Source organism: Pteropus alecto, unplaced genomic scaffold (genome assembly GCF_000325575.1).
Source record: "Pteropus alecto unplaced genomic scaffold, ASM32557v1 scaffold76, whole genome shotgun sequence".
Classification (NCBI taxonomy): domain Eukaryota; kingdom Metazoa; phylum Chordata; class Mammalia; order Chiroptera; family Pteropodidae; genus Pteropus; species Pteropus alecto.
In genome coordinates, this window is record NW_006443138.1 from 3,914,770 (window position 1) to 3,933,264 (window position 18,495).

Consider the following 18,495-nt stretch of genomic DNA (forward strand, 5'->3'; position numbering starts at 1 on the left):
TGCCAACTTCATGGGATTGTTGACAGGAGTAAATGACTTAAAGGCCTTAGCATAATACCTGTTGTTATTTTCTGGCTATTACTATTTGTGTTCTTAGCAGATGAGTTTAGCTCATCTTTTTAATAGACAAGCTAAGCAGAGATAAAGAGAATGATGTGAAATGAATGAGCGTATGAATTATATTTGCTGTTCTGTCTGGCTTCTTCCCATTAACCTTTCCCCCAGGGGAAACTTGCTGGAGACCTTTTTACACTTTGGCATTCGGGTCTTGTTTATCAGAACTAAACAAGTAGACCTCCCTTCCCTCTTAGGAAGTAGCATATTTGATATACAATATTGTCCTTATTTTGTTTCAACTTGAGAATCTGTTGGATACTCATCTTGTAAGTTATCAATTAAGTGTATTTTTCAAATAAAGCTCAGCAAAATAGAGTACTGTTTTCAGATAGTGTATACTTCATTAAGTTTGTTTTTCCTACTTTCATAATAATGACAGTTATACAACTAAAAGGTGTATCACGTGAACAAAAGGGTGGGTGTTCCTAGCTCTGAATATGTCATGGAAACTTTAATTCTTTTTGATTAGTGACATTTTTCTCTCTCAGAAGCTTGGAGGAATGGGAACATGAGATTTCTATGGGAAAGTTAACTTGTGTTATTTCTTTTTATATAAGTTATATGTATCTGTTTATTCTGTGGTTGAATATAATGTCCTTTCTATGGTCTCTGGTACAACCTTTGTACATATGCTACCAATTATACTCAGAGCTCCTTCTTAAACCCCACATGTACAAATGAATGCAAACTTTGTACTCTTTTACCTTTGAAAAATTTGTAATGATCACCATATCTTTTTGACTATTAGGTGGGCAAATGCTTAAATTCTCACAAAATTCCCTTTATAAAGGCATTTTTAGTTTTCAGATATTCAATCATAGGTGCCTTTTTTAGAAAGACAAAAAGTATGTTATTGATGAAAGAGAAGAAAGAATCATTATTGTATTGCTACTCCATAATTTATTGATGCAGTTATTGTGAACTAGATTATTTGTAATATATTTGTATATTTTATGTTTATAGATTTATATTTAGTGTTTACTAAATACATAATACATGTAATATGTAATAATTTATGTACATATGTGTATATAAAACAGATGATGTGATTTTTCATGATTTGATTTTATAGGAACAGAATGCTAGCACTTGAGAAAAGAACATTAAAGAGGATGTAGTCTACTCTCATTTCACAAATGATACCAGCTTAGAGAGGCAGCACATGGATTACCCAGGGTCTCACGTGGGAGAACCTAGTCAGGAATTCAGAGCTGTGCTCATGATACCATTACTCTATTCACATTTTCACTTGATTCCAAATCCTTTTTATTTAATTTTATTTTATTCTTAATATCACAGTTTTTATTATTATTTTGCATGGTTAAGCCCATTTCAGTTATTCCTAGTAAGTAACTTGGCAGATTTTCTTTAAACAAGAGGCATATTAGGCAGCAGGCTTATGACAAACCACTAAAGCTACTGAAAAAAATATTGACAAGTTTGCACTCATTGAAAATGTTCAAGAACAGCCACCCTAGGACCTACAACATGTTAGTATAGTCCCATCTCGAAGTCCCAGTAGAAGAATAAGTGGTTACTTTCTTTTGCCTTCACCTCTGTCCTTCATTTTGCCTATTGTGGGCTTTGAAATTACATGCCATGTTCAAAGATTTCTTAGTAGTTCAAGACCATTGTAATTAACTGGATAGGCTTAATAGTTAGGATTGAAAATGATGTTTCAATGGCTGTGCCTTCTCACAAAACAGCATATTAAAAGTACAGCTAGCTCTGTCTCATTGCATAGATTCTGGTATCCCTTAATAATATTAATTTTTTTTCCCTACTCCTTGTGAGGTATTCAGTGCTCTGTTTTTGGTAAGTAGTACTTGACAGTTTCCCATGTATGTATTAACAATATCCCTTAAAATTGCTAAAATGCCCTCTTTCCTACCTTCTAATCAAGGTACATTTTTTTCAAATATCAGGTCCTTCCTTCCTTCCTTCCTTCCTTCCTTCCTTCCTTCCTTGCTTCCTTCCTTCCTTCCTTCCTTCCCTCCCTCCCTCCCTCCCTCTTGTAAACACCAGTTAAACTCATGTTCTTATGGGCTGGGCACTAAGTATATGTGGTACAGCATAGACTCAGGTCATGCCCTGAATGAACGAGTTTTTAAAATAAGATTACAAAGATAAGGTATAAGCAAATCTGATCACATCACCCCTCTGCCTAGAGTTTTTCAATGGCTTCTGATTGGTACAGGATGAAATCTCTCTCCCTCTGCATGGCATGGAAGGGCTTTCGTGATCTGGGCCCCTTGCTGCCCAAGTTCAAGGCATACTCACATAATATAAGAGATCAAGCAAGGCCTTTGACTTTAAGTCTCAATTGAGAATGAGTAGGAGTTAGCTAGGCAAGGGAGTGGGTAGCCTGAATGAGAATAGTCCTAAGCAATGGAATGAGAGTAAGTGAATGTCTTGAGGCCAGAGACAGCATAGCAACTCCTGTTGTCTTTCGTACGCTGGGTTCCTCATCTGAACCATAGACCACGGAAAATGATTTGGGTAACTATTTTCTCAGGTTCCCTAATGATGATACATAGCGAGTACCATTCTAGGTGCTTCTAACGGATGCCTTATGTTAGGCCCTGCATCAGAGCTTTCAAGCTTAATTCTCTCTGGGAACTCTGGTTGAGAAAACTGTGAGTATGGAAGATTACAACTGGCAGGTCATGAATCCATAGGGCTCTCCACCAAGTTGGAGATTATATTATTATCTCATTTCATCTCCAGTCTGTTTAGCAATCCAGGAAATTCAGTGACAGGTGCCTGGTGTTTTTAACCTGTTAGATTTTTTTGCCAACTCAGTGCCTGAAGCTACAGCCATACCCTACACTTCACTAATTTTCCTGTGCTTGGCCTGGTAGGACTTCCAATCCTCTTGCTCCTACTTTTTGGCCCTGCATACATGATGTCTTACCGTTCACCTTAATACATTTTAGATCACACTATTTCTACTAGTACTGGAGGTAGAGAATTTGGGCCCAGATGAAGAGAAATGTCCATATACCCAAGAAACAGAATTCCTTGCTTAGTGGCAGCATTCTGCCTCTAAATCCTGCCTGTATTTGGGAGAGAGAATGTCTGAGTTTGTTAAATACCCAAAAGAGAAGGAAAAACTTCCTATCCAGTGAACGACTTAGTCCCCGTAGATAAAATTTCTTAAAATAGACACTAGTATCTAGAACTTCCTGTCAAGGCTGCTCCGTGGGTGAATGCCATAGCATATGATCTAACAAAACTATCCAGAGACAAGATGGATGTTCAGCAAAATTTGAGCGTTTCCTACCATTGAGTCCCTCTTCCTCTCTATGGTACCTGTTTATTGTGAAACTCTATTGCTGTCCCTCTGCTACCTGCCCATAATATGATTTCTAAATCACCTAAATCAGTTATCAGAATTGTTTTTCTAAAATGCAAATCTGACCATATCACCCCTCTGCCAAGAATTTTTCCTATTGGTCATAGGATGAAATCTTTCTCCCTTTGCATGGCGAGGAAGAACTTCGATGACCTGGATCCCTCTCTGTCCAAGGTTAATTCCTCTCTCCTCACCCTAACCCACAGCAATTTATATTTTATTAAACCTTAATGAATTCCCCCAGAACAGAATTGTGCTGTTAATGGCTATTTCTGTGCCTTTGTACACATGGCCCCATTCCTTGGAAGAGATTTTGTTTTCTGTTAAGATAGACATATGGAAGCTCTTTCTACTAGACTTATGTACCCCCTGTAAAACAATTATCTTACTATATAATGATTACTTGTCAGTCTCTATTCTCTTTATAAGGTTTGTAAGGTTGAGTCTGTATCATTTCATGTAGTTTTATCCTCAGCCTCTAGTAGAGTGTTAAACACATTTATTCACTAAATATTTACTGCTTTAGGAACAGTAGTGACAGAAGTAGACAGGCAGATCTGCTCTTAAGAAGTTTACATCCTAGTGTTTATATGTATCTGGCACTAAACAAGTAAACAAATAAACATGATAACATCTGATAAGAGGTGTAAAGGAAATAGAAAGGATCAGATGATAGGGAATGGTGGTGGAGGAGGGGTTTGGGGTAGGCACTAATTTAGATAGGGATTTTGGAGAAAGCCTCAGTGAGGAGGTGATCTTTGAGCTAAGGTCTGAAGTATGAGAATCCAAAAAAAGAGTTTGGGGAATGTTCTAAGCAGAGGAGAAAGAAAATACAATGGACCCTGAGACAGCAATTAATTTGACATCCTGGAGGAACTGGAAGAAGACCAGTGTGGTCGAAGCACAATTGGGAGAATGGTTCAAGATGTGTTTTGAGAGGTAGGTAGGAGTTGGATCATGTAGCCTTTTGTACACCTTCAAATATTTCTTGAATGTGTCAAACCCGAAGTCTGATTATGCGTGTATTGGTTGTCCTCATCCCCCAACATAGCCTTAGGCGCCACTTTTCCCAGCTGTGTTCCCACTTGTCCTGAAATCACTGCAGGCAGAGTAAGAGTGTTCTGCATTTCTCTCTTCAGTTTTATTGGTGGAATTTCACCAGATCTGGAAACATTATTGGTGGAATTTCACCAGATCCGGAATCAACTTATTTTCAGTTTTTGGTCTTCTGAGCAGGCCTTTGACAGGAGCCGTATCTTAATGAATTCAGGATGATGTGAAGGATGATTGCAAAGGAAGTGGACTAAGCACAGTTCATAGAGACCTCTAAGTAACACCCAGGGTGGAACTCCTCTCGTTTCCTCCTGCCTCCTGGCTTTTGTCTTCATCTGTATCAGCAACCTAAAAAACGAAAGAAAATCTCCATGTCCAGTGACCAGTTCAATCCCTGCACCAGCAGAGTTAGTGAAGAACCCAGTGTAAAGGGCACAAGTGAACTCTAGAAATTTTACTACATTTCTTCGACATGGCAGTCAAATTTAAAAAAAAAATATGAGCACCGAAGCACGCTGATTTGAAGAATCTAAAAGGCTCCAGGATAACAGTGAAGTGGAATACACATTCTTCTTCCAGCTGCTGCTGTTCACAACACTTTTGACAGTTAAAATACATCACACATTCTCTTGTCCTTTTAATGTAAACATTTACTGTTTTAAGTGTACTATAGAATCAAACCAAAATAGAAGGATGCAGACTGATATTTCAGAGGCGAAGCTAAGCACTAGACTAAATTAAATAAAAGTAATTTGTAGTCTAACTCATATTTACATATTATACATTACACTGTGTTTGTCCTTGGGAAAGATTAAACAGAGGGCTTTCATTGCTTGCTTTGTTTTTACAACCTGTTAACAGAAGAGAATTTCATAGAGAACAGGCAAAATTTTGAATTAGAATTAAGTTAGAAAAAAATAGAAAATGTTTCAAGGTAAGGATAGCCTCTTTAATGTTGGCTATCTTTTATGCTTAAGCATCACCTAAAGTCAAGAAAATAATGTTGTCTCTGAGTTTTTATTGTTGTCGATATCTCCCCAGGAAAATCTTGACCTCCGTCTTTCCCTTAGTGTTGGCATCTGGCCCAAGCCTTCACCTTTATCTCTTATAACTTCTTTCAAAGTGTATTAAAATTAAAGACTAAGAACCTTCAGAATGACCCAGGTTTGCATCCTGGGCATGAAATTTTGCTTAAAATTCCAGTAGTTAAAAATGTGGCATTCTACAAAATGTCACATTGTATAAGGAATTTTGGTGTCCTTGAAGTTAATTTTACCCTGAAAGGAAAAATTATAAATGAATTTGGTTCAAGTTTGTTCAATTTCCTGTTTTGCTTAAAAATTTTCCTACACAACACATAAATTCATCAAACCCCTTTCCTGGTGACAATATTTCATTAGATTACTTTAGTTGAGTATTCAGGAGATTTTAATCTTATGAGTCATAAAATACTTTTATTCCCCAAAGGATTTCCTGCGTCTGACTGGAATCTCACATCTTTGTAGTTTTAGCTGGACTCCTTGAGGCACTTGCTTTCTAAATGACTGTGTTCTTGAGGTCTGGATGTAATACCTGGGGAGTAGGGTCACAGATTGACTCTTGTTTCTCAAGAAAATTGAAAAATTAATCGTTTCACTACCTTAGGCGTAGTAATTTTATTCAGAAATTTTCTTAAATGTTTTAACCTCTTCCTTTCATGATGGAAATGTTCTCACTTGCTGCTTATGCAGTTCCTAGCGTTAATCTTTTTGTGCCTGCTTGCGCCTGTTTTTGTCTATTTCTGTGAATACCCCCAAGTGACTTGATGTTAGTGTGTTGCTTGCTTGTCCCATCAGGTTTTCATCACTCACTGGTGTAAAGGAAAAGGAGATAGAGTTACAAATATATTGGACCATGTAGCAATTGATGAGAAATGCCTTTGGATATCCCTTTTCCTCATCTTTTTTTTTTTTAAGCTCATTTTGAAGGTGAAAGTCAGGTTATAGTGGAAAGCCAGAACCCTTCTGTGTTCCCATTTGAAAGGTCCAGGGAAGTGAAGATGATACTTTTTTGACATGCAAGTTTCAGAAATTCTTTGTGATTATTGTTAATATACACTTCAGTTTTGTAAAGAGCTTCATCTGCATGTGCATGTCTTTGTGTGTTTTAAAAGATAATGCCAAACTGTGTTCCGATAATAAATGGCAGGTAAGCATGCACATAGGAGACTGAAGTATAGATCTGAATATGCTATTTGGCAAGATTCATCTAGCACGATACAAATGAAAAATGTAAGGCTAGGAAAACATCAACACTAACAAATAAATTATTCAGGGATTTTTTTTTTTTTTACTAGACTTCAGTATGTTTGGTGTCTTTAAAAACAAACCTAGAATTTTATCCAAAAGCTAGGTACTTATATGATATTCGTTGTATGGGTACTTTCTCACTTTTCAGCACAGATCTTTTTAAAAATTTAAATCAATAAAAGAAGAGATTCTATTTATAAATCATAGAAGGATATATGTACCAGATTGGTGTTTTACTTGGTTGATTAATATATTATTTATTTTTATAGTAAAGAAAAATCAATGCAATAATTACTTGCTATTTACATACATACAGAAAATGTAAGTCCTTGGAATGTTGCACATATTATCATTACATGCTTTTGGAAAACCCCTAAAGTCATCTCATTAACATAAACTCAGATATGGTTGAAAGGGGCCTATTATAAATAACAAAAGACACCTTTGTCACTCTAATCACTCAGGAAATTCCAAGGGTTTCAGGAGTTTGTGCCAGGAAAGGGACAAAGACCAAATGTATATTTCTTATTACAAATCACAATATCACAGATTCTTTACAGCAAGATGATCATAAAAGTCAAAAGGTAATGACACATTACTGGAATCTCATTTAGTCATTAATAATTATCTAGTACATCATTATATTATGTAATTGTGTCCCAGAGGCCACATAGGTTTGCATGCTTCCATTGGAGATCTTGTCAGGAACAGGGGTGAAGACAAATACATATTTATTATTATAAATTACAGTGTATAAAATATATTCTCTAATGTTATTTACCTTCACTTTTATTTAATAGTAGTTGTTTTCAAAAGCTCTATTAAAAATTTCTTCAAACCATGATAACTAAAGATTAAAGAGGAGGGGAATTTAGACTTTAAGGTACAATGGCAAGATGAAAAGACATCTCTTTCTTCCCTACTCTCCCAAATCTCAATTAAAATAACCAAAGGAATGTATAAGAAAATTTAAACATTGAGAATTCCTTCCAGATAAGGTAAATTAGGAGGTGATTCATGAGAAAGTGCTATAGTTGTAAGTTAGGGTAGTCCAGACAGAACTCAAGTAATACTTTTGAAGTTGGAGAGTTGAGAGCTTAGAGGCTAGGTTAGTCCTTGGGACAGGTGGGAAACTTTCCATCTGGAAATCTTTTCACCATTTGGAACAACTATATTCAGATGCAATTGACTGGAGAGGTCTAAAGGCAATTACCATTACACAACATAGGTAAGAATTTGGACCTGTCCTTGTTAGGCCAGACAGTAGCTAGCAACCAGATAGACTCCAAATGTAGTCCCATCATATGCTTGCAAAGGAGGGCAGGCCAAAGAGTAAATTACATGTAGAAAAAATGGTCCTTTGCATAAACGTTTTGCCAAACACAGTGAAAGAAATACAGAGACAAATATTCTCAATGGGCACAACCTGTAACACACGCTTCTCTTATTTCTCCCAGTGTACTGGATTGCTGAACTGGTAATATAAAGATAAATTTGTCAAATCTCCAGCTTTCCATCTAAGAGGAGACTTCTAACAGTACATAGGTAGGCAGTGAAAGGATTGGAGGAGAATATGCTCATATTAATTTGGGGCCGGTAGCAGGCCAAAGTACACTTCTTCTGATCAACATGAGAAGGAGAAAAGGAACAAACATGGAACTTAGAAAATACTGGGCAATGTAAGCAAATAATAACAAAATGTTGGGAGAAAGCATGCATACATCTTAAAATATTTTTATAGAAAAAATATTTGCACTCAGTAAAAGATTAAACAACTCTGAAAGAGCTGAAAGATGAAATGTGATCACAGACTAAGCTATAACAGAGTTGGTTAGAATCAAGAAAATCCTTCCAAGAAACTAACAATCCTTCCAAGAAACTAACAAATTGAAAACTTCATTAGAAGAACCAAATTAAATCTGCTAAATATATAATTGATAATCTGGAGAGTCACTTGACAAACAATCCTATAAAGCAGAGGAGAAGAAAATGATTGGAAGATGGTCAGCAATAAGATGATAGATGTAGAAGATAGAAAATAGTGATCCAGCTAAGTAGATAGTTGCTGTCCCTTAGGAAGAAAACAGAAAAAAACAAACAGTAAAGAAAACAACAAGGGGTATATTAATAAATATAGGAAGGTCAAGATTTTTTTTTTCACATTCAATATTATAGCAATTTCACGTATGCAGCATAGTGGTTAGACATTTATATTATTTACGAAGTGATCCCCTTGACTAGTCTAGTACCCACCTGGCACTATACATAGTTATCATAGTTATTACAATATTATTGACTATATTCCCTATACTGTAAGGAAATTCAAGTTTAAAAGACCACATTTACTCTGTCCTTGCTGGAATTAGTGAACAAACATCAGCATCTAGACATATTCTGGTGAAATATTTGAATTTCAAAAAGCAAAACCCACAAAACTATATTTTAAGCTTTTAAATAGAAAAAAAAATCTCTGAAGGAAAAAAAATCAGTCATGTGTCAGACAACTTCTCAGCCTTATCCATCAGAAAAAGATGACACAATTTGGCTTTAGCGTTGTGAGAAAAAGAAGATTGTGACTTAAATTCTATATTCGGTCAACGGTCATTCTTTTATGAAAGAAACATGAAGATATTCTCAGATTTATTTACGAAGCATATTGCTGACATACATTTTTTGAAAAAAATGACTTAAGAAGTATTCCAAGCAGCTGAGAAATGAACCAAAATAAATTCGATTATAGAGAAATTGTAGTATATAAGGACTCTTCGTGAGCATAAAACAATAAACATAGAATTAAGTTTAAGTCATTGTTTCTGGTATAGCATCACCACAAAATGTAAAGTCAAAATAATTTTTGAAAAGGGAACTACATCAAGTAAAAATGGGTAGTTTTACAAATAACAACGTGGGTCAAAAATCTCAGATTAAGCCAACCAAAAAAAGTAGAATTAGAAAAGAAAGGTACGAGAGTAAGTAAATGTGTGCTAATTTCCTCATCTGACACACAAGGTTTTCAGTAGGTATGTTTCATTGCATGTAATTAATATAAGCAAATTTAAAATGTGTTTGAAAAGTGGAAAGTAATCCATTCTAAATTTAAGATGCTATATATGTCTACCAATCTACTAGAGAAAAAATAAAAAGAAACATTTTAAGGAAAAGGGAAATCACAATGACAAAGTCAGAAAATAAGATGACAAGTTGAGATGAAGTATATTTGTTTTTATATAAATTTAAGTGGAATAAATTTTCCTTAAGACGTAGCTATCCTCAAGGTTAGTATAAAGAATCAAACTTTTTAAAAGAGGTACTCTATATAAAAGGGGTACTCAAAGCAAAATGACACAGAAAAGTTAAAAATAGAGGGATAGCAAAGATATAGCAAACTAAGTGAGAGTCACATTTTAGTATCAAAATGAAATTAAAGGCAAAAAAAATTCAAACATTTCGAAGTTTTTTTTTAATTGGCTAAGGTTGCAACTCATGAAGAAGATGTAATGATCTTGAAACTATATATGCAAATAACATAGCTTCAAAGTACTCCTGTAAAAATTGCTAGAGGTAGATGAAATTGAAACGCAAGCATAGTGAGAGACTAATATATCTCTCTCAGACAGATCAAATTGGCAAAAATAAAGACATGGAGATCTGACTATTCAACGTAATTCACAGGATGAAATGGTAATGTACATAAACTTTTGTATTCTACAGAGGACATAACCAACTTCTTTTCAAGTAACCAAAGAAGAGTTAAGAAAGTATAAGTCTTACAGTATAAATCACTGATAAAAACATAAGTTAAACCAAACAAACCTGTACAAATCACAATGTCTTAAGTAAAATATAGGAAAGTCAAAATTAATAATAAAGTCCCCCCTCATCCTCAAGGGATACATTTCAAGACCCCCAGTGGATCCCTGAAACCTCAGACAGTACCAAACCCTACGTATTTTCCTATATATACATACATACATACATACATACATACATACATACATACATACATACTCACCTTTTCACTCAAAGGGAGCACTTTACAGCTTCTCTTTTGCATATCCTAATTGCCAGCATCACTGCTCTTATACTTTGAGCCCATTAATAGGTAAATGAAGGGTTACTTGAACACAAGCACTGCAGTACCTCAGCAGTCAATCCGATAACCAAGACAGTTAAGTGACTAAATGACTAATAGGCGGGAAATATATACAGCGTGGATATTCTGGACAAAGTGATGATTCACATCCTGCGCAGGATGGAATGGGGATGGTGTGAGATTTCATCATGCTTCGCAGAATGGCGTGCAATTTAACACTTATGAATTGTTTATTTCTGGAATTTTCCATTTGATGTTTTCAGACTATGGTTGACTGTGGGTAACTGGAACCACAGAAAGCGAACCCACAGATATGGAGGGACTGATATAGAAGGAAAAAAAACAACAATTTTTTAAAAATAGATCTTCTTAAATGACCCTTGAGTGAAGTAAGCAAAGAGATGACATAATTTTTTTTTCCTGTGGGAAACTGAGTTTTCTGCCTGGATACTCACAGGAATTTATATCTTGAATGTTAAGTAATTTCCTCAATATAATTCTGTTTTGATGGTCTGCATTAATTTTCCTGAAACACCTTGAACTCTTATGATTCATAGATTTAATTCTTCATTTTAGGAAATATTCCTTCCGTTTTAACTTGGAAAATGTTTGTCTTTTATTCATTTTATTTTGTTTAGGGTCTCCATTTTTTTGTTGTCTGCTCTCCAAATACATCATTTATACATATAAATTTATGTGTTTATATATTATAAACATATTTAGTTTTATTTGTCTTTTTTCTCTCACATTCAGTTTTCTTGAGCTATTTCTTTTTGTCAGAGATTTGATTTTCTCCTGTGTCAGTTTTGCTCTTAGATATTTATAATGCACTTTTTATTTCTGAAATAACAAGGATTCTTTTTTTTTTCCTTGACTACCAATTATTTTTCATTTCATTCTGTTGTCCATTGATCTCTTTTCAAAATCTCTTATAGAGTCCATATTCTCTTTAATTTCCTTGAGAATTACGAAGTGTTTGTGGTTTAATGTCTTTGTTTTCTGGGATAAAACTTCCAGAAAAAAAGCCTGTTATTTGTCTTCTGAGAACTTAGACTTCTTTTATTGGGCACTTCCTTTCTTTCTTTTTCAGCTTGCTCATTATGAAGGAGGTTCTAAAGTTTTTTTTTTTGTCCAAAAATAGTGGTAGGTGGTTTCTCCTTGAGCCTCCTCCCTATTTACCTGAACTTTGTCTGTAGACTGCATTCACACAGAAGCACGAGGAGCACGGATTATTAACCTGTCAGCAGTTTAGGAGAACTGGGGTAGGAGCAATACTGAGTCCTCTTTAACGGTATGACTGAAGTTTGTGTCTTGTCTTCTGCATCCATTTTTGAAGCCGCGGCATTCAGCATTTACTGACTTTTGGGGCACTTTAGAGTTTCAAACTGTTGTCCCACTTCAGAGTGGGTGTTTTGATACAAAGGCCCCACAGGCCTAGATTATAAATTCAATGTGGGTTACTTTGTCTGTGGAATATTATGCAGCTACTAGAACATTTACATTTATGTGTATGTGGATACTTATGATTTTGTAAGACTATGAGAATATGGACAAAAATGGAGTAGAACCCTTATTAGGTTATTAACATAGGTTTACTGCAGGGTGAGGGAAGGGGCCAAGAAAATACGGGGAAAAAGTTTGCCTTTAAAGTATGTATAATATATTCACATTTATGCATTTATATATGGTTAATAAGTGTGTGTGTGACATTTTAGAAAAGGAACAAGAGCTAAGCAACAAAGCATTAAAAGAGTATTAACATTATATCTTGGAAGCCAGAAACCCAGGGCAATACCTGGAACTGAGTGAAAAGTTGAGATTAATTGAGAGGTAAAAATTATTTGTGTGACAGAGACATTACAAATAAAAATACACAAAAATAAAAACTGTTAAAGATCAAAGAGCTATTACACTGGCTCTAGATTTATACCTTAAGTTAAAGTAGGTGATTTACAAAAATCTTTTATATGGCACCAGACCTTGGCAAAATTTCCCCTAAGGGAGTTTTCTAATATGGGAAATGTAATTAAAAACTAATTTCTACCTAGTCTTTAAGATCATGAATTTGACTGTTATTTAATACTACATGGCTGGACTTAATTTTTTTTTTTTTTTTTTACACTAAAAGGAGGCGAAATACCCAAAGAAAAGGAGACTATATATTGCCACAACAGTGCTAGAGTGCTTTACGTTTATGGATGCTGACCATGCCTTCCAAAATTTTATGCTGCCCTAACTAGAAAAGGTCAAAGAAATTGCATAGGTACTACCAAGAGATAGTAATCCATGGAATACTATATACTCTGTACTAGTGTAATAAGGAACAATAAATAATTGAGAGTTGATCTTTGTCAAAAAGTCTGAAATATATACATTGATTTATTGTGATATCATTTTCACAATTTTTGTTAATACTTTCTTCAGCCCCAATTTAGTTCACATAGTCAACAAATATTTAATGTCTACTCAGTACTAAGGAGCCTAGTCTTGCACCTGCACCATGCACTATTTACACCTGGTTAGTGGAATAAAACTTAAATATTACTACATAACCAACACATTGATATGTCAGCCTGTAGGCCATGGAATATACCATGCGTGTGCTCTGACCTTTATGGAATTTTATTCTTTTTTTTTTTGTCATGGTGGTTCAGTTCCAAATTAAGATATGTGTGCAATACCATACCACTTTAGCCAGATTCATCCATCTGAAGTTTAACCTTTTTTCATGTAGTGATATCTAATATTTAATGCATTCAGCTTGACAGTGGTCCGAATCAAAGCCATTGAACTTTCACATTGAAAAGGCTACTTGTATCCATGAGTCTTTGCTTGATATAGGACTTTGGCTACATGGACTGATTTAGTTTCAGCTATCTTAGGCTGATCTGAGGGATATTTAACTGGATTACCTTCATGGAGGGCCCTAAAATATTAGTAGGAGTTTGCAGTGGAGAGAAGGCTGCCAGCCAGGTGCCAAAATCTTCAGTAAATATTAGTAAGTGACCTGGAGACTCGATAACTAATTCTGTAACAAAGACTTTTGTGACTGTGTTTTGAAACCAAAGCAAGGATTAATTTTAAATTCCAGACTTCTAGAGTAACAAGAGTACATGTAGAAAATGTATTCAACCAAAATTTATTAAATGCCAGTCACCCTTCTAGGAGCTTTGGATGCATCAGGAACTAAATTATCTCTGACCACATGGAGCATTCATGGGGGAATACAGACAAGAAACAAACAAGCAAAAGACATTATAAACAGTAAGTTATAGTATATGAGAATGTGATGAAAAAGAAGAGCAGAGTAATGGAGATTGGGTGTGGGCCAACATTTCCCTAAAAGCTTTAAAAAAGAATGAACAGTTATCAGAGTATACCCTGGTTTGATGCAGTTTTCTTAATGCCTTCTGATATAATTTATTAAAAAATTTAAAACATTAGGAAATGTACAGCGTTTGTAGATTGCTTCAACTTTGCCTGCCATGTGTGCTACAAAGGCAAAACATCTTTTGTTGTGTAAACAAATCTAAGGAATTATTTTGTTCTAAAATATTTGTGTTCAATAGCTTTTCTGAGCAATCTGCTCTGTTTCAAAATATTTTTTTCAAGATGAGTTGTCAGAAAGTTTTGATGCATCATAAAAAGTTGATGTAGACAAGTGAAGGATTAGAGATTTATGAAAACAAGGAAATATTTTATTTCAGGTTGTAGTTCTTAAAAGTACATAATACAAGAAAGATCTAAAGCCTATTCAGAAGTTTAATTTCAGTTAGAGAAAAATATCAGGAGTAAATTTAGATAAGTAAAAGAATTTCAAGGCTTAACTCTCTCTTAGAGGAAGTAATCTTATATTTTACCAGCTACACATATTTTGGAGAAGAATTATTCTGAAATTTTTGATAGGTACCCAACTAAATAAAGAATCTAAGTAATAATTTGACATTCCCAAATGATGCTATGTAGTGAATAGACCTAATTCAGGACTGCAGCTGAATGGAACATTTCACTTTCAGTCTGGATTGCATATCGCGGAGAATAGAATCTGTATTTCTTCGAATTTTCCCCATCCTATATCCCTCCTGGTATTCTTAAGGTCAGTTAAGCACAGTAAATAATCTTCACTCAGCAAGCAACCCAAATCACCATCTTCCTGTCTGATGTAGCTAATAAATTCTAAGCAAACTCTAAACTCTTTGTGAAGCTTCTCTAATGGATACCTCATTGGACTGAAGAGCTTTTGGAAACAAAATAAAATAATCATCTAAAGTTGAATGTTTTTGGATCAAGGTGACTAGGTCAACACTAAATTTAAGACCAGTTTGAGAGACATTTTTTAATGGCACTTAGAAATTATGGCTAAAGGTCAGGCCGTTACATGTGATATTGCTCAGATCCTTTGATGCTAAAAGTCTACAACTGACTTATGTGTAAGATATATTTTTAAAAACATTAACTGTGATTTAAAGTAGCAAGAGACAGTGTTCAGGCCAGGGAAAATAAAGTCTTCCTCCCTGGTTTTTCAGTTGAAATGGTTTGAGTTCAGTAATTTTATTGAACCTGAAAAAAATTATTAATAGCCACCTCCACAAAGGGAAACAGGGAAGCTTGCCCCTGTCAATTCCTGCCTGGGAGTTTCTGACATATTTTGAGATCTCAAGAAAACTGTGGAGGAAATCCATACCAATTAGAGATCTTGTGTGTTTGGAACCATTTAAAAATGCTGTGCAGGGCTCAAAGGAATTAGCAAAGCCTGCTGCAGTATAGCTCTGTTGTTAATCTCCAAAGAGAACAGACACCAGATGTTCACACTGCCCAGAGGACACTTCAGTGCTCTTGACAGTCTTCAGTCATATTCTCCTTTAATAGATTCAAATGCCTGAAATGATTATGGATGATAAGGCTGTGTGGTTTCTACATATGAAATTATAATCAGTTTGAAGAAGTGCCCTATTTTTGATAGCCAGGAAAATAAACATATTAAATTTGATATTTATTAAAAAATGCCTAAAGCAAACTAGTAGAAATTCTTTGCCTATTTTTTTTTTTTTTATTTCTTCAATTGGCCTGATGATAGGCATAACCAAACTAAGTGATAATCTTTTACGTAAGGCCAATTTTGTTGTTAAATAATGAAATATATTTACTAATTCATTCATTCAACAAATATTTTCATGAGCTAGGGGCTGAGGATACAGTAGTAAAGCAATCGTCGTCTTATGGAGCTTAGTGAGAGAAGCAGACATTAATAACAAATTGCCCATATAAATAAGTAACTGCAAACTGTGATACATGCTTTGAAGAGAAAATACTGGGTGCTGTGAACATATTTGACAGGGGAACCTGACCAAGAATTACAGCTCTGGATTTTTACTCGACCATGTTCATAGAGCACCTACTTTGTGCCAAAAAGCAAAACAGATTACCATGGTTGTTTAAAACACTACACTCATGACTCCCAGTATTGTAGACCAAGAGATATTACAAACAACAACAACGAACAACTTAAAAATAAAATAAAGATAAAAAAGGTTCTAGGGATGGATTTTATTTTAGTTATCTAGTCTTTCTTCAAATATAGTTTCTGTTCAATATCCTAAGGAGCATTTGAGTAATGCTTAAGACTTTTTAGTATGTCTAAATATTTTCATATCACTCATTTTATTGCAAAAATCATATTAGGAAAGTAATATTGTAACATTTTAAACATTTTAGAAAACAGGGAAAGGTGGGGTCTTTGGGAGGGACCCCCAAACATTTTAGCACAAACATCATTATAGCCATCAACCTAGTTTCCCTTCCTTCTTGGCCAGGCTTTGTAAAGAATAGGCTTTTGTTCACTCTTCCCATATGCCTTTCAACCCAACAGAGTTCAGCTCTGTCATCATTGCACTGAAATGTCTCTTTCTAAGGTCCCCAGACCTCCTACTTGTTGAATTCAGCAGTCCTCTCAGATCTTAATTTGACTTGTCCTTTCTGGAGATTATGTCACTGCCGTCTGCCTTCCACTTTAAACGATTTTCTCTCTGTTATCCAATTCTTTCCTGGTTCCTTTGTCCTATTTCTTGAAAGTCTCTTTTTTTTCCTTCACTGACTCCTATTCCTCAACTTACCTTTTAAATACTTGTCTTGTTCTCCACTCTGGCTATATTTAACCCCTACACATTCTTATCTATAACCTTACTGTCTTTTATGCTCTGATGACTTTTACTTCTGTATCTCTAGCCAGAGTCTCACTTCTGAGCCCTCACATCCCTCTGCCTCCTAGATTCTTCCACACTAACCTGATTTAATTATTTTCCCTGGAAAAAAATGTATGAGTAGCATGATCTCGCTAGCTATATAAGCTGGAAACCCAGTATAATTCGATTCTGTCCTTTTCCTTCACTCCCCCGCAGGTAACTCCGTCACCAGAATCAGTGGATTCTGCTCTCCTAATCTCTCTCTAATCTCTCCCCAGCTTTCAGGTCTCCTTGCAATTGTCTTCATTTAGAACTTCATCAATTCTGTCCTCATATATGGTCTTCCATCTGATATACCTGTTTTCATCCTCCCTCTTACCTTCCACTCTCCAGCCTGCTTCAGAGCCATCTTCCTTAAGCAGATCTGATCATGTTCACTTAAAAGCCTTCAGGTGGCCCCCACATAATGCTGTTCAAAATGTTCCTGGCAGCAGTGCCACTGACATTTAATAAACAAAATTTATGCTTGAATAGTACATTGTACTTTAATTAGCATTTCTCATCTTATTTTCATGAATTTTTAGAGTCTGTAGAGCTAAGCTAATTTATATATATTTTTTAAACTTCTTGCTTTTTAAGATAAATATTTTAAATATCATTTTTATTTGCAGTATTGGTTAATAAAGCTGAATGAAGCATGGGAGATTGTTTGCCAAAACTAATGATTATCTTTTTGCCATAATTACGATTACACTATTTTCTTGACTGGAATAGTTTGCTTCTTGAGACTATTGCTTGTTTGCAGAAATGAAATCGTACCATCAGCGTTTAGGGGGATAATTGTCCTTATATTTGCAATGGCAGCAGGGCAGAAATATAATATATTCTCAAACTGTATCTAACAATCAAATATAAAGTTGAAAAGTAGTTCAAGAAATTTCTTTCCACCAAACCAGTTAGGATAGAAGGCTATTCTGACCTGCCTTGATTCTAACTCTGAGGCCACTGCAGATGTTATAGTATAAGTGTTGATTTTGTATACTTAGGCCAGGATCACTTTTTAGCCAGAGTCAAATCTGAGCCAGTTAAAGCTGCTAAACCTTACATTGATTTTGGTATTTTTATCAGTAAGGTGAAAAATATGTAATTGTGGTTGATAGAAAAATTATGATGCCTGAAATCTGTTGCTTCTTCCCATAAAATATTAGATCAAGAGAGCAAACTCTGCAGTTTATTAAAAAGAAATCTTGGCTTCTTGTTCAAAATGAGCATACATGTTTGTTTCACCCTTTCCCAAAAGATCTTTTTAAAGTGAGAACAAGAAAAAGAATAAGAAAGAAAAGGAAGAGCAGGAAGAGGGTGGAGAAGAAGAAACACTGCAAAAAAAAAAAAAAAATTAGAGTTGAG

General features: G+C 35.0%; 1 protein-coding gene and 1 long non-coding RNA gene across 3 annotated transcripts in view; one reads left to right on the top strand and one right to left on the bottom strand.

Moving 5' to 3' along the window:
- Positions 1-18,495, top strand: part of MSRB3 (methionine sulfoxide reductase B3) — a 141,194-nt gene that overhangs the window by 104,090 nt on the left and 18,609 nt on the right. The gene's annotated exons all lie outside the window — the stretch shown is intronic.
- LOC112472268 lies at positions 4,584-11,188 on the bottom strand. Its single transcript, XR_003043596.1, has 2 exons — positions 10,826-11,188; positions 4,584-4,873 (listed from the first exon to the last, which is right to left on the bottom strand). It is a non-coding gene; the product is annotated as an uncharacterized LOC112472268 (long non-coding RNA).